This window comes from Coregonus lavaretus (genome assembly GCF_964263955.1).
Source record: "Coregonus lavaretus genome assembly, chromosome: 20".
In the NCBI taxonomy this organism is placed as follows: domain Eukaryota; kingdom Metazoa; phylum Chordata; class Actinopteri; order Salmoniformes; family Salmonidae; genus Coregonus; species Coregonus lavaretus.
The window spans coordinates 43,157,478-43,173,181 of NC_140007.1; the positions used below are offsets into that span (position 1 = coordinate 43,157,478).

Consider the following 15,704-nt stretch of genomic DNA (forward strand, 5'->3'; position numbering starts at 1 on the left):
ATGAACAGGAAGGTAGTGAAGAACTGGTTGCCTCAGCTATATGCCATGTCCAGGAAGGTAGTGAAGAACAGGTTGGCCCAGCTACAGGCCATGTCTAGAAAGGTTTGAACATGCTTTGAGTGTGTAGATTTGTAGATTAGGCTATATAGCTATATATGTGAATCAGACCTGGGTCAAATATGTATTTCAAATAATTGAAATACTTCAGGTGCTCATAATTTAGCTTAACCGACAGGCAGTGTTTGCACTTTTTGCACACTTCCGTTGTTTCCATTGTGCCTGTCACGATCGTCGTTAATAGAGGAGGACCAAGGCGCAGCGTGTTGAGCGAACATACTTTAATTAGTTAAAGTGCACACACGATACAAAACAAAAAAACGACTCGTAACGTCCTAGGTAACAATGACCAACTGGAACAAAAACCCACCAACGCCAAGGGAAAACAGACAGTATAAATATGGCTCCCAATCAGAGACAACCAGCCACAGCTGAAACTCGTTGCCTCTGATTGGGAGTCACTCAGGCCAACAAAGAAACATAACACAAAGAATGAACACACCCTGGCTCAACATTTAGAGTCCCAGAGCCAGGGTGTGACAGTGCCTAGATCGAGCACACCTAAAGTCCTTTCAAATAAACTGTGAATGGGACTTTTCTATGAACTGCCTTTACTTTCAGTTCTCTTGTTTACGTGAAGGTGTGAGGGACTCGTGAGAATGCTGGAGGAGGAGAATGGAACTCATGATCTGATAACTTGGTTTATATGCTACACTTCCTCTTAAAGAGATATCATGGTTAGAAAGCCTAAATACTTTTGTGTTTGAATTCTTATTTCGGGTTAATATCTCACCTTAATGAACTGTGCTAGATAAGGTATTGGTCTACATACTTCTAGCAAAGTAAAGTTTCCTTCCAACTAAGATGAATAGTTTAACGTCCAAACGAGAAAGTACCAATGTCATCTTTTCAGCCTTATTAACACATTGTAAATATATACTGTTACAGTTGGATATTTGGTTCACATTCAAGATCATGTTTGTTAGAAGTGTATGTATCTACCAAATGTGTAAATACATACACTGTGTCACGATCGTCTAGAACAGATGAAGAGGACCAAGGCGCAGCGTTGCAGGCAAACATACTCTTTAATAGAAACACGATCAAAACAATAAACGATACGTGACAGTTCACGGTCAAACATAAACAGATCTGAAACAAAATCCCACAAACACGAAAGAAAAACCGACTGTTTAAATATGGCTCCCAATCAGAGACAACCAGCTGACAGCTGACACTCGTTGCCTCTGATTGGGAGTCACTCAGGCCAACATAGAAATAAGCAAACTAGACCCACAACCTACAACACAAAACATAGAAACTAACACCCTGGCTCAACATAAGAGAGTCCCCCGAGCCAGGGCGTGACAGTACCCCCCCCTAAAGGCGCGGACTCCGACCGCGCCAACCAAACACAACAGGGGAGGGACCGGGTGGGCACTCCGCCTAGGCGGCGGATCCGGCTCCGGGCATGATCCCCACTCGCTCTCTAACCCCCCAAAGTACCCCTGGTCCGGTCTGGCCCTGCTGACCGGAGCTGGACTGCACACTGGTGGAGCGGATTGCTCTAGCTCCGGCGTAACGCATCTGACCGGCGCCGGACCAGGCACCAGTGGAACAGGCACGTGCCGTGCCGGACCGACGACGCACACCACTTGCTTGGTGTGGGGAACAGGCACGGGCCGTGCTGGACTGACGATGCACACCACTGGCTTGGTGTGGGGAGCAGGAGCGGGCCGGACAGGGCTGACGAAACGCACCACAGACTTGGTGCGGGGAGCAGGAATGGGCCGGACTGGGCTGGCGACGCGCACCACAGACTTGGTGCGGAGAGCAGGAACGGGCCGGACAGGGCTGACGAAACGCACCACAGACTTGGTGCGGAGAGCAGGAATGGGCCGGACAGGGCTGACGAAACGCACCACAGACTTGGTGCGGGGAGCAGGAATGGGCCGAGCCGGGCTGACGAAACGCACCACAGACTTGGTGCGGGGAGCAGGAATGGGCCGAGCCGGGCTGACGAAGCACACCACTGACTTGGTGCGGGGAGCAGGAACGGGCCGAGCCGGGCTGACGAGACACACCACAGACTTGGTGCGGAGAGCAGGAAAGGGCCGGACAGGGCTGACGAAACGCACCACAGACTTGGTGCGGGGAGCAGGAACAGGCCGGACCGTACTGGGGACACACACCACTGGTCCTACGCCGGGATCTGGAATGGGCCGGACCGGACTGGTAACACACCCCAGTACCTCTCGCCGTGCCTCTACACCTTCCACCCACTCTTCGGCCAGTGGCCCCCATAACCTGGCGGCCTCCTCTGCCAACCCGCTGGACCGCTCTATCTCGGCCTCCTGCTGCCCCGACGTCGTGAGCCTCCCCCTAAAAATTTTCTGGGGGTCTCTCCTCCCCGTGGGCCAGGCCTCTATAGTTCTCGCCCAACTCTCGCTCTTCTGCTTCCAACTCCCGCTATTCAGCTCCTCAATTGGCTTGACCCAGTCGAAACTCTTCCTCCATTGTTCCCAAGTCCACTCTCTCCGCTCTTCAATCGGCTTGACCCAGTCGAGGCTGCCACGGAGATCTGCTAGGGATTTCCCTGGCGATGGCTCCTCGACTCGCTGCTTGGTCCAGTTGTGGTGGGATTTTCTGTCACGATCGTCTAGAACAGATGAAGAGGACCAAGGCGCAGCGTTGCAGGCAAACATACTCTTTAATAGAAACACGATCAAAACAATAAACGATACGTGACAGTTCACGGTCAAACATAAACAGATCTGAAACAAAATCCCACAAACACGAAAGAAAAACCGACTGTTTAAATATGGCTCCCAATCAGAGACAACCAGCTGACAGCTGACACTCGTTGCCTCTGATTGGGAGTCACTCAGGCCAACATAGAAATAAGCAAACTAGACCCACAACCTACAACACAAAACATAGAAACTAACACCCTGGCTCAACATAAGAGAGTCCCCCGAGCCAGGGCGTGACACACTGAGTGTACAAAACATTAAGAACACCTGCTCTTTCCGTGACATAGACTGACCAGGTGAATCCAGCTGAAAGCTATGCTCCCTTATTGATGTCACTTGTTAAATCCACTTCAATCAGTGTAGATGAAGGGGAGAGACTTGTTAAAGAAGGATTTTAAGCCTTGAGGCAATTTAGACATGGATTGTGTACTTGTTCCAATCAGAGGGTGAATGGGCAAGACAAAATATTTAAGTGCCTTTGAACGGGGTATGGTAGTAAGTGCCAGGCACACTGGTTTGTGTCAAGAACTGCAATGCTGCTTGGTTTTTCACGCTCAACAGTTTCCTGTGTGTATCAAAAATGGTCCACCACCCAAAGGACATCCAGCCAACTTGACACAACTGTGGGAGTCAACATGAGCCAGCATCCCTGTGGAACGCTTTCAACACCTTGTAGAGTCCATGCCTCGACGAATTGAGGCTGTTCTGAGGGTGAAGGGGGTTTAACTCAATATTTAGAAGGTGTTCCAAATGTTTGGTGTACTCTGTGTATTTACATCATCTAGTAAAAACATATGGAGGTAAAGGAAGGAAGATTCACCCACAGTGATTATGTTTTAGGTTTCTCACTGGAGCGTTCTCAGTCAACTAATAGGACTAAAATATTATATTGTGTTACAAGTTGGGATTAAAATGGATGAAATGTTTTTTTGTTTTTTCACTGATCTACACTTTTTGTCACTGATCTACACAAAATACTCTAATGTACCCTGTGATTCTACTACATGTTGTAGTCCAGCTCCAGGAGTAGCTGGGGTCAAAGGTCAGACAAAGCAGCTCAGCCAGGCGCAGAAGGTGGAGAGAGAAGTCCAGAGGAGCCGGAGGAGAGAGGCCCAGGTCTGCCAGGAGACCATTGACTCTCTGAACCTGCAGAGCAACAACAGCCTAGTGGCTCTGGAGTCGATACAGACCAGGGTATGACTGACCTCTCTCCTCATTCATAGTCATCTGGAGTACAGACCAGGGTATGACTGACCTCTCTCCTCATTCACAGTCATCTGGAGTACAGACCAGGGTATGACTGACCTCTCTCCTCATTCATAGTCATCTGGAGGACAGACCAGGGTATGACTGACCTCTCTCCTCATTCATAGTCATCTGGAGGACAGACCAGGGTATGACTGACCTCTCTCCTCATTCATAGTCATCTGGAGTACAGACCAGGGTATGACTGACCTCTCTCCTCATTCATAGTCATCTAGAGTACAGACCAGGGTATGACTGACCTCTCTCCTCATTCATAGTCATCTGGAGAACAGACCAGGGTATGACTGACCTCTCTCCTCATTCATAGTCATCCTTATCATGATGTAGTCACCAATGATGTAGTGACCAATGATGTAGTCACCAATGATGCAATGATGTTAACTATACGTTTATAGATAGTATGCAATGATGTAGTTATGAAAACAGCAGAAAGGCCTGCACACTGTCTGTATCGAATTAACACCTTTAATCACAATGTTTCTAACCTGTTTTTATGTATACTTTATTAGCCCAGCACCTACCCTTTTAAGGACGTGCATCTGACCACAAACATTTCTATAGCAATCATGTAAGGCATTAATAGGAAGGCATACTTAATGAAGGATTTATAAAGCGTTTCTAAGTAGATAAACTATTAATTATCGGTTTGTTTATTAAGTCATAATAAACCTGGTTCCATGTCTTCCAGCATGAAAGCTGAGATTGAAGATCACGGCTGTGAAAGCAGCAGGTCCAACACCACAGAAGAAGATCTAATGAAAGCAAGCAGCAGCTCTAACACCACAGAAGAAGATCTAATGAGAGAAAAAAGCAGCTCCAACACCACCGAAGAAGATCTAATGAGAGAAAGCAGCAGCTCCAACACCACAGAAGAAGATCAAATGTCACACACAGTGGAGGAACTCCTGACAGCTGCAACTGGAAGGGATAACCTTGATTGTGACTGTAACTGTTACACTTGTCCGCCATCTTGTGGAATGACATGTCAATTAATTTAGGCTACTACTGGAATCAATTCACTAGTGGCCTTGGTATTTTGTTTTATTTAGCAAACTTTTTTTTTTTTTTACAAAATAAGGTACACTTGCTGAATGTATGTTGATTATTTTCACAATATTAACAAATGTACAAGTGTTTTGTGCCAATACAAATTACTGTACAGAAAAACAACAAGTCATGTAAAATGTATCAGATCATTTAAATAGAATTTACATAGAATTTTAATTCAAGCAATCATCAAACCAGTTTTGTTAAAAGGCACAAGTAAAGACTGTTCATATCACATTTGATTTTTAAATAACAGGTGAATCAAGATCACAGATCCCAGTAACGGGTCTGAATATTTTCGGAATGCACTGTAGGATGTTGCAAAAACAACTAGGCTAAAGAACAGGTGAATCAAGATCCCAGTAACTTTGTCTGAATACAGTCAACTCCTGATAAATCCACATTGGATTAGTCCAAATTCAAGTGGAAGTGCTTGCAATTCATTTTATCCACGGTGCTGTGGATATCTTCACGCTCCAGTTCTCCAGACACTTCATCTGAGTACAGTGGATGGTGATCATTTATGATATTGCACGTTTTCAATGGTACACTTTCAAACTCAGCTCCCAGATTAGTGCAGGCTGCGAGATGCGACTGACATTTTACGGGTGGGGAGAGAGCGAGAGTGGGGGGTGGATATGGAGGGCAAATGGCTTGAAGCACTGAACATCATGATGTGAATTGGAATGTGTTTAGGCTATTACTAGCATCAGAACTTCACTGAATTACATAATTATATACTAGACATTAGGAATATTTTTGGAACTTAAAATAACATTATATAAACCGGTTTTCAAGATTTGTAAATAACAGTTCTGTTCCAGAAGACTAGACATCACTTTTGTTCCCAGTTCAGTTTCTGTTTCATGAACCAAATGTACATTTAAATAATTTAGCAGAAGCTCTTAGGGTTAAGTGCCTTGCTGAAGGGCAGATCAACATAAAACATTTTCTTCCACCTAGTCTGTTTAGGGATTCCAAACAGCAACCTTAGTCAGCTAGTCGGCTGAGGGATTCCAAACAGCAACCTTAGTCAGCTAGTCGGCTGAGGGATTCCAAACAGCAACCTTAGTCAGCTAGTCGGCTGAGGGATTCCAAACAGCAACCTTAGTCATCTATTCGGCTGAGGGATTCAAACGGGCGACCTTTCAGTTAGTGGCCTAACGCTGTTAACCGCTAGGCTACCTGCCGCCCAGTGGTCCTCTCTCTGACTCACTCACTCACTCACTCTCACACACGCACGCACACACACAAACACTAAAAAAGAATTCATACACACACTTAACAATAATTTACAGATGCAATAGAAACAGATACAATTCCTAAAATGAATCTGAGTTTTTTCTTTTTTTCATTATTATTAAAACTATGTCCAGTGTAGCTCAGTTGGTAGCGCATGGTGTTTGCAATGCCAAGGTTGTTGGTTCAATTCCCATGGGGGACCAGTATTAATGAAAATGTATGCATTCACTACTGTAAGTCACTCTGGATAAGAGTGTCTGCTAAATGACTAAAATGTAAACAGCTCCAGCTAATATCACTGTCATGGATGCCACAGCACTGCTTCTAGCTGTTGAATGGGATAGATGTGGTCCACACTCTGAATCTGACCAAGGGGATCCTGGTTTCATTTCCTGAAGTCCCAAGGATTCACATCTATAAACAGATAAATACTGGCCATTAATGATTCATTTATAACTTGGTCATACATCTTTCAGTTTTAGATGTGTGTTAGGTAACTTTGTATTTAGGGTAAAAACTATTTGTGTAAGCCACACTTACCCAGTGTGTGACTGGCAGGCTGTTAATGATCCATCTGAATAAGTATCACCAGTACAGTCAGAACACACAGTATCTGTAGATGTTGTTCCTGCATAAATGGAGGTTTAAACATACGTTTAAATTATTAAAAAACTATACTTCCCAAAACAAACTTGTAAACATTGTACTTAAACTTTCCCCATGTACTCATCTTGACTTAATTGTAATTGTCCAATGATTTCAATCAATCAAACGATCAGCTACTTTTAATTCAGTAGAGTACCTTGGCACACTAGAAATCATGACAAAATCATGTTGAATACTTGCGAGGAGACCAACCTGTGTGGCTGATGTATTGACCAGGTTTACAGCTGCTGTGTCTCTGGGCTGCTCTACAACCATCCTTAGTTGCGTCTAGACAGTAGAACCCCTCCAGTGTCCCACAGACAGTGTCTGATGAAGGTCTACATGGCTGCTTTACCTTCAAACCCAAACCTATGGAGAAAACATGGCATGTATTATCTGATGCAGATACAACTGACATATCCTCATAGCATAACAGCATAGACTAACATGTCAGTGTTTGTGTCAGGGTTTCACATGGCACACAGCTGGTGCTGGTGAATTCAGTACAATGCTTATGTACATGATTTCCTGCAGAAGAGATACCACATGCGATAAAGGATCCGATGCTTACAAGCACCAATATCATTAGGTCTCTGGAAGTAGAGAGAATTTGTGAAAATAAATCACAAAAATCAAAACTGATGGTGTGAATTCATAAAACTTACAGAAGTAGTTTACAAAATTCTAACCCAAACATTTTTTTTTTTTTTTTTTCACCTTTATTTAACCAGGTAAGCCAGTTGAGAACAGGTTCTCATTTACAACTGCGACCTGGCCAAGATAAAGCAAAGTAGTGCAATAAAAACAACACAGAGTTACATATGGGGTAAAAAAAACATAAAGTCAGAAATACAACAGAAATATATATATACAGTGTGTGCAAATGTAGCAAGTTATGGAGGTAAGGCAATAAATAGGCTATATACATTCACATTTCAAATATAATTACTGTAATTATGTGGGACCATTTTAAACAGGCTTTTGTGAGTGTGGTAGCGCCCCCTAGTGTTATTTTATTTAGTCTTCCAAGGTGTGACACCTGACCCAAGATAACCTAGATCAGCGATTCCCTGACTTGGTCCTGGGACCCCAAGGGGTGCACGTTTTGGTTGTCTCCCTAGCACTACACAGCTGACTCAAATAATAAAAGCTTGATGATGAGTTCATTATTTGAATCAGCTGTGTAGTGCTAGGGCAAAAACCAAAACGTGCACCCCTTGGGTTCCCCAGGACCTAGTTTGGGAAACACTGACCTAGGTTATCTGCAAATTCAGTCAATAAATATAAAAATGTACTTCTCTCCACCACATTTTTTCTACAAGGTTTCAGTAAAATGGACAGAACTAGTAGGTTAATAATAACTGATTTATATTTCATAGATGAAATATCTAAATTAATAATTTGTTTTTTGCAATTGTGATCCAGGTAAGAGTGGTCCTTTTATTTCAGCTCATGAAATATCGGACCAACACTTTACATGTTGCGTTTATATTTTTGTTCAGTGTAGATTACATTTCTTCCCGGTACTGGACCTCCTATGTGTTCACAATTTATGGGCCTAACAGGCCCGGCCCTGGATATTCTGCCACCCTAGGTGAGACAAACATTTCTAAGATAGCTGCTGGGAAGGTGTAAATAAAACTAGGCTGCATTACACACTGGAATGGATATTCCTAATGTGATCCTCGGCCTGCTCTGCTCACACAGCCTAACCAATGGATGTGTAGGCCTACGGTGCTCAAGAGGGGAGTCAAATGGTTCTTCCGAAAATAATGTTTGATTAGGTCAAAAAGGACTAGCCTATGTTCGGGTCAGTTTGAGAAGGAGAGAGTGAAGATGTATTACATAAAAATACAATTTACATGCTGCCGCGTTGTGAAATGAAATTGAATCTAAATTAACTTTCATTTTCAGTCTCATTCTGCGGTTTGATAAAAACTCACTGGAGCGCGATCAGCGTCTTCTAGGCTCTCTTACAAAGATACAATGTTTGCTTTCCAGTCTTGGTGATGTTGTAATCTGTACATTTCCCCATGCTTCTGCGCTATAACCTTTAACCCCCTCATACTCTGCTCTCTGGGGCACACGCTCCAAGCAGCTACTGTACCTGTATTATAACGCTAACTTACCAGTGTCATTTTTTGTGTCACGCCTGCTCCTGCTCTCGCTCCCGCTCCCGCCCCCTGGTGCTCGAGGACGCCAGGCTAACCATCATTACGCACACCTGTCACCATCGTTACGTGCATCAGCGACCAGTAATGAACAAGGACAGTGTGAGAGTGAGGCTATAGTTTTATACCACTTTGACCATATCTTCATTGTCATCATAGCATTGATAACGTGAAGCAATAGAGCGTACATCTTTTGTCATATGGCTGAAGTTCTTGACAACTCACCATTACTTACTTCCAAAACGAACACATGCAAGACGCTGTACCTTCTTCTGTTTCATTGTACATTGCTTGGTGTTTCCTCTAAATCTGATGATGCCTAATAGAAGGAAACATATTACTCAATAAAACATTTCAAGTTCAGCCCCAAAGTAGAACAATAACAACAACCGGTCAGCTAACCTTAACACAGTGACTGTTCAAAATGAAAATATGGACTCTTTAAAATGTACATGATATCAACATACCTTTACATCATTTAGTGTCACTGGAGAAAAAGTCACTGTTGTTGGACGTCTTTTCCTCCTTAGAATTACAAATCCTATTATTATTATTATTATTATTATTATTATTATTAGGACTGATGCCACAACACCAATTATGATTCCAGTTTCTATTTTTGAGGATTGTGGTCCACATTCAGAATTGGACAAATGAGTTCCTGGTCTAAGTTCTTGAAGACCTAAGGATTTACACCTGTAACACATAATATAACAGTCTGAGAACCCAATCTGATAATTCAACTTTCCGTTTTATTGTAGATTTGTACTTTAGTATATTATTGTAGTCTTTGTCTTACACTTTTGATTTATGTAAACATATGTGAACTTACTTGGTGTGTGGCTGGCAGGATGTTAATGATCCATTTGAATAAGTATCACCAATGCAGTCAGCACACACAGTATCTGTAGATGTTGTTCCTTCATAAATACATGTTGAAATGTTAATTAAAAATTGCATTTATTTTTTCCCCTACTAATTTAATTCCATTAACTGTAATGATTATTCACACTGAAGTTAACTTTACTCAAATGAATTATGACAACACAATTCGTTTTATGAGTGAGACAGAATACCAACCTGTGTGGCTGATGTATTGACCAGGTTTACAGCTGCTGTGTCTCTGGGCTGCTCTACAACCATCCTTAGTTGGGTCTAGACAGTAGAACCCCTCCAGTGTCCCACAGACAGTGTCTGATGAAGGTGTACATGGCTGCTTTACCGTTAAGCCAAAGCCTGGGTCACAGTTGTTGGTACACAGTTTGCATGCTGTAAGACCATTGGGTTCATCAAGGAAAGTGGCGTCGGTACAGGGGACACAGGATGTACTTGTAAATTCTATACAGTGTTTATGTACCCGGTTTCCTGTGGGATAGAAGGTCAGTGTCATGGATTGATTGGTATTGCAATGTATTTTCTTCATAATAATCCATATAGTATACAGAACTGGTCCTTACCTGGTGAACACATTGGACAGCACTTATCAACTATTCTGTACTCTGCTCTACCACATGCGATAGAGAGCTCAATGTTTAGAAGCGTCAAAATGAGTGCTAGGTTAATCTATAAATAGAGAAAATTAACACATTACCACTGTTGAAAAAGGGGGGAGGGGGGGGGGGGTGGGTCACACATTGGCAAAGCAGGGTTGAAGAGAGTTTGGGGTTAGAGTAGAGATGTGAGCAGAGGAGATTTCAGATTGATTGACAGTTTCAAATTGAGAGAAAGCAGAGTTAAAATTCCCATGTTTTTATTATTCAGTAAATGATTTTTCATAGAGGAAATATTTACATTGATAATTTTGCTTTTGCAAGGCCACGTCCCCTGCTGGAAGATTTGACGATGTTCAAAGACCAAACCATTTTTAGAACAAGAATTTGACACAGACAATGTGTATAAACCCAGGATGAATTGAGCACCACGCAGCCATTTTGGTAAAGATTTTGGAAGCTATAGAAATGCATTTAATAATGTCTACATTCGTTTTTTTGACAAGTAGCCTACATTCTATCACAAACACCTTAATGCATACTTATACATTAAATTATGTGAAGTTAACAACAATTAAAAAATAACCTATTTCTTAAAGTATTTTTTTTTTTAGTACTAATGTTACTGTCACCACATCAACAAATAAATACTAAAATACAAGTAATTTCGTCCTTAAAATTTTTATTGAATGTAAAATTCCATTCATTCCTATGGAGGACTGCTTCAAATATACATCATTGGTGTATCCTATCTGGTGCCAAGTACTGCTGTAGCGTGAAATGATGCCAAGCTACTAAGCTTACAAAACCAAAAACGTTTAACTTACCATCCATATCGAGCTTTGAAACCGAGCCATGGTTCTCCAATCCTCAACATCTCAGTGGAAGAAGGTCCACCACCCTGGATTCTTACTTTTGAACTATCACAATGGCAACATCTCTGTTGTCGTCCTTCCTCATGTAGACCTTGAGAGTCACACACTAATACAATTATTGGAAAAGTTTAATACCATACAATATTTAAATATTTGTCGTACAATATCTAACAAATGTTAAACTAGAACTGATAATTTTTGGTTCAAGGGAATTTTATCATATACAGTGGGGAGAACAAGTATTTGATACACTGCCGATTTTGCAGGTTTTCCTACTTACAAAGCATGTAGAGGTCTGTAATTTTTATCATAGGTACACTTCAACTGTGAGAGATGGAATCTAAAACCAAATCCAGAAAATCACATTGTATGATTTTTAAGTAATTCATTTGCATTTTATTGCATGACATAAGTATTTGATACATCAGAAAAGCAGAACTTAATATTTGGTACAGAAACCTTTGTTTCAATTACAGAGATCATACGTTTCCTGTACGTCTTGACCAGGTTTGCACACAATGCAGCAGGGATTTTGGCCCACTCCTCCATACAGACCTTCTCCAGATCCTTCAGGTTTCGGAGCTGTCGCTGGGCAATACAGACTTTCAGCTCCCTCCAAAGATTTTCTATTGGGTTCAGGTCTGGAGACTGGCTAGGCCACTCCAGGACCTTGAGATGCTTCTTACGGAGCCACTCCTTAGTTGCCCTGGCTGTGTGTTTCGGGTCGTTGTCATGCTGGAAGACCCAGCCACGACCCATCTTCAATGCTCTTACTGAGGAAAGGAGGTTGATGGCCAAGATCTCGCGATACATGGCCCCATCCATCCTCCCCTCAATACGGTGCAGTCGTCCTGTCCCCTTTGCAGAAAAGCATCCCCAAAGAATGATGTTTCCACCTCCATGCTTCACGGTTTGGATGGTGTTCTTGGGGTTGTACTCATCCTTCTTCTTCCTCCAAACACGGCGAGTGGAGTTTAGACCAAAAAGCTCTATTTTTGTCTCATCAGACCACATGACCTTCTCCCATTCCTCCTCTGGATCATCCAGATGGTCATTGGCAAACTTCAGACGGGCCTGGACATGCGCTGGCTTGAGCAGGGGGACCTTGCGTGCGCTGCAGGATTTTAATCCATGACGGCGTAGTGTGTTACTAATGGTTTTCTTTGAGACTGTGGTCCCAGCTCTCTTCAGGTCATTGACCAGGTCCTGCCGTGTAGTTCTGGGCTGATCCCTCACCTTCCTCATGATCATTGATGCCCCACAAGGTGAGATCTTGCATGGAGCCCCAGACCGAGGGTGATTGACCGTCATCTTGAACTTCTTCAATTTTCTAATAATTGCGCCAACAGTTGTTGCCTTCTCACCAAGCTGCTTGCCTATTGTCCTGTAGCCCATCCCAGCCTTGTGCAGGTCTACAATTTTATCCCTGATGTCCTTACACAGCTCTCTGGTCTTGGCCATTGTGGAGAGGTTGGAGTCTGTTTGATTGAGTGTGTGGACAGGTGTCTTGTATACAGGTAACGAGTTCAAACAGGTGCAGTTAATACAGGTAATGAGTGGAGAACAGGAGGGCTTCTTAAAGAAAAACGAACAGGTCTGTGAGAGCCGGAATTCTTACTGGTTGGTAGGTGATCAAATACTTATGTCATGCAATAAAATGCAAATTAATTACTTAAAAATCATACAGTGATTTTCTGGATTTTTGTTTTAGATTCCGTCTCTCACAGTTGAAGTGTACCTATGATAAAAATTACAGACCGGAAAACCTTCAAAATCGGCAGTGTATCAAATACTTGTTCTCCCCACTGTATGTCAATGTTATGCCAACATATAGAATGTAATGCCGACAATATAGAATGTAATGCCAACAATATAGAATGTAATGCCAACATATAAAATGTAATGCCAACATATAAAATGTAATGCCAACATATAAAATGTAATAGCAACATACTAAAACCTAATGCTGTTCTCCAATCGCCAAGCAACCAAAATGCCTTCTATCACACAGTGAGTAGTACAAATGCTGGACTCTGATAACCAACTAAATGTATGTTCTTCATTTAAAGGGTAGAAGGCATGAGTTTTTACTCACCAGTGTAACAACACAATGTGGTCAAAGACGTAGTTGTAGTCACGATCTGGTTACCTATAAGTACAAACATAGTTATGTTTTGCTGTTATTACATACACTACATGACCAAAAGTATGTGGACACCTAATCGTTGAACATCTCATTCCAAAATCATGGGAATTAATATGGAGTTGGTCCCCCCCTTTGCTGCTATAACAGCCTCCACTCTTCTGGGATGCCGTTCCACTAGATGTTGGAACATTGCTGCTGGGACTTGCTTCCATTCAGCCACAAGAGCATTAGTGAGGTCGGGCACTGATGTTGGGCGATTGGGCCTGGCTCGCAGTCTGCATTCCAATTCATCCCAAAGGTGTTCGATGGGGTTGAGGTCAGGGCTCTGTGCAGGACAGCCAAGCCCGAAACATGAAAAACAGACCCAGACCATTATTCCTCCTCCACCAAACTTTACAGTTGGCACTATGCATTGGGGCAGGTAGCGTTCTCCTGGAATCCGCCAAACCTAGATTCGTCTGTCGGACTGCCAGATGGTGAAGCGTGATTCATCACTCCAGAGAACACGTTTCCACTGCTCCAGAGTCCAATGGCGGTGAGCTTTACACCACTGCATCCAACGCTTGGCATTGCATATGGTGATCTTAGGCTTGTGTGCGGCTGCTCGGCCATGGAAACCCATTTAATGAAGCTCCCAACAAGCAGTTCTTGTGCTGACGTTGCTTCCAGAGGCAGTTTGGAACTCTGTAGTGAGTGTTGCAACTGAGGACAGATGATTTTTATGCGGTTCAGCACTCGGTTGTCCCGTTCTGTGAGCTTGTGTGGCCTACCACTTCGCGGCTGAGCCGTTGTTGCTCCTAGACGTTTCCACTTCACAATAACAGCACTTACAGTTGACCGGGGCAACTCTAGCAGGTTAGAAATTTGATGAACTGACTTGTTGGAAAGGTAGCATCCTATGACGGTGCCACGTTGAAAGTCACTGAGCTCTTCAGTAAGGCCATTGTACTGCCAATGTTTGTCAATGGAGATTGCATGGCTGTGCGCTCCATTTTATACACCTGTCAGCAACGGGTGTGGCTGAAATAGCCAAATCCACTAATTTAAAAGGGGTGTCCACATACTTTTGTATATACAGTTGAAGTCGGAAGTTTACATACACCTTAGCCAAATACATTTAAACTCAGTTTTTCACAATTCCTGACATTTAATCCAAATAAAAATTCCCTGTTTTAGGTCAGTTAGGAACACCACTTTATTTTAAGAATGTGAAATGTCAGAATAATAGTAGAGTGATTTATTTCAGCTTTTTTTTCTTTCATCACATTCCCAGTGGGTCAGAAGTTTAAATACACTCAATTAGTATTTGGTAGCATTGCCTTTAAATTGTTTAACTTGGGTCAAACGTTTCGGGTAGCCTTCCACAAGCTTCCCACAATAAGTTGGGTGAATTTTGGCCCATTCCTCCTGACAGAGCTGGTGTAACTGAGTCAGGTTTGTAGGCCTCCTTGCTCGCACACGCTTTTTCAGTTCTGCCCACAAATTTGCTATAGGATTAAGGTCAGGGCTTTGTGATGGCCACTCCAATACCTTGACTTTGTTGTCCTTAAGCCATTTTGCCACAACTTTGGAAGTATGCTTGGGGTCATTGTCCATTTGGAAGACCCATTTGCGACCAAGCTTTAACTTCCTGACTGATGTCTTGAGATGTTGCTTCAATATATCCACATAATTTTCCTTCCTCATGATGCCATCTATTTTGTGAAGTGCACCAGTCCCTCCTGAAGCAAAGCACCCCCACAGCATGATGCTGCCACCCCCATGCTTCACGGTTGGGATAGTGTTCTTCGGCTTGCAAGCCACCCCCTTTTTCCTCCAACATAACGATGGTCATTATGGCCAAACAGTTATATTTTTGTTTAATTAGACCAGAGGACATTTCTCCAAAAAGTACAATCTTTGTCCCCATGTGCAGTTGCAAACCATCTGGCTTTTTTATGGCGGTTTTGGAGCAGTGAATTCTTCCTTGCCGAGTGGCCTTTCAGGTTATTTCGATATAAGACTTGTTTTAC

At 42.8% G+C, this 15,704-nt stretch overlaps 1 protein-coding gene and 1 long non-coding RNA gene across 3 annotated transcripts in view; one reads left to right on the top strand and one right to left on the bottom strand.

Annotated features, from left to right (window-relative positions):
• LOC311148030 (tumor necrosis factor receptor superfamily member 5-like) overlaps positions 1-15,704 on the top strand; it is a 195,006-nt gene that overhangs the window by 34,083 nt on the left and 145,219 nt on the right. The gene's annotated exons all lie outside the window — the stretch shown is intronic.
• Positions 5,165-9,234, bottom strand: LOC311148037. 2 transcript variants are annotated; one of them, XR_014614856.1, is made up of 4 exons: positions 9,140-9,234; positions 7,224-7,379; positions 6,906-6,993; positions 5,165-6,779 (listed from the first exon to the last, which is right to left on the bottom strand). It is a non-coding gene; the product is annotated as an uncharacterized lncRNA (long non-coding RNA). The 2 variants fall into 2 exon arrangements; XR_014614857.1 differs by lacking the exon at positions 9,140-9,234 and having other exon boundaries at positions 5,256-6,779; positions 7,224-7,718.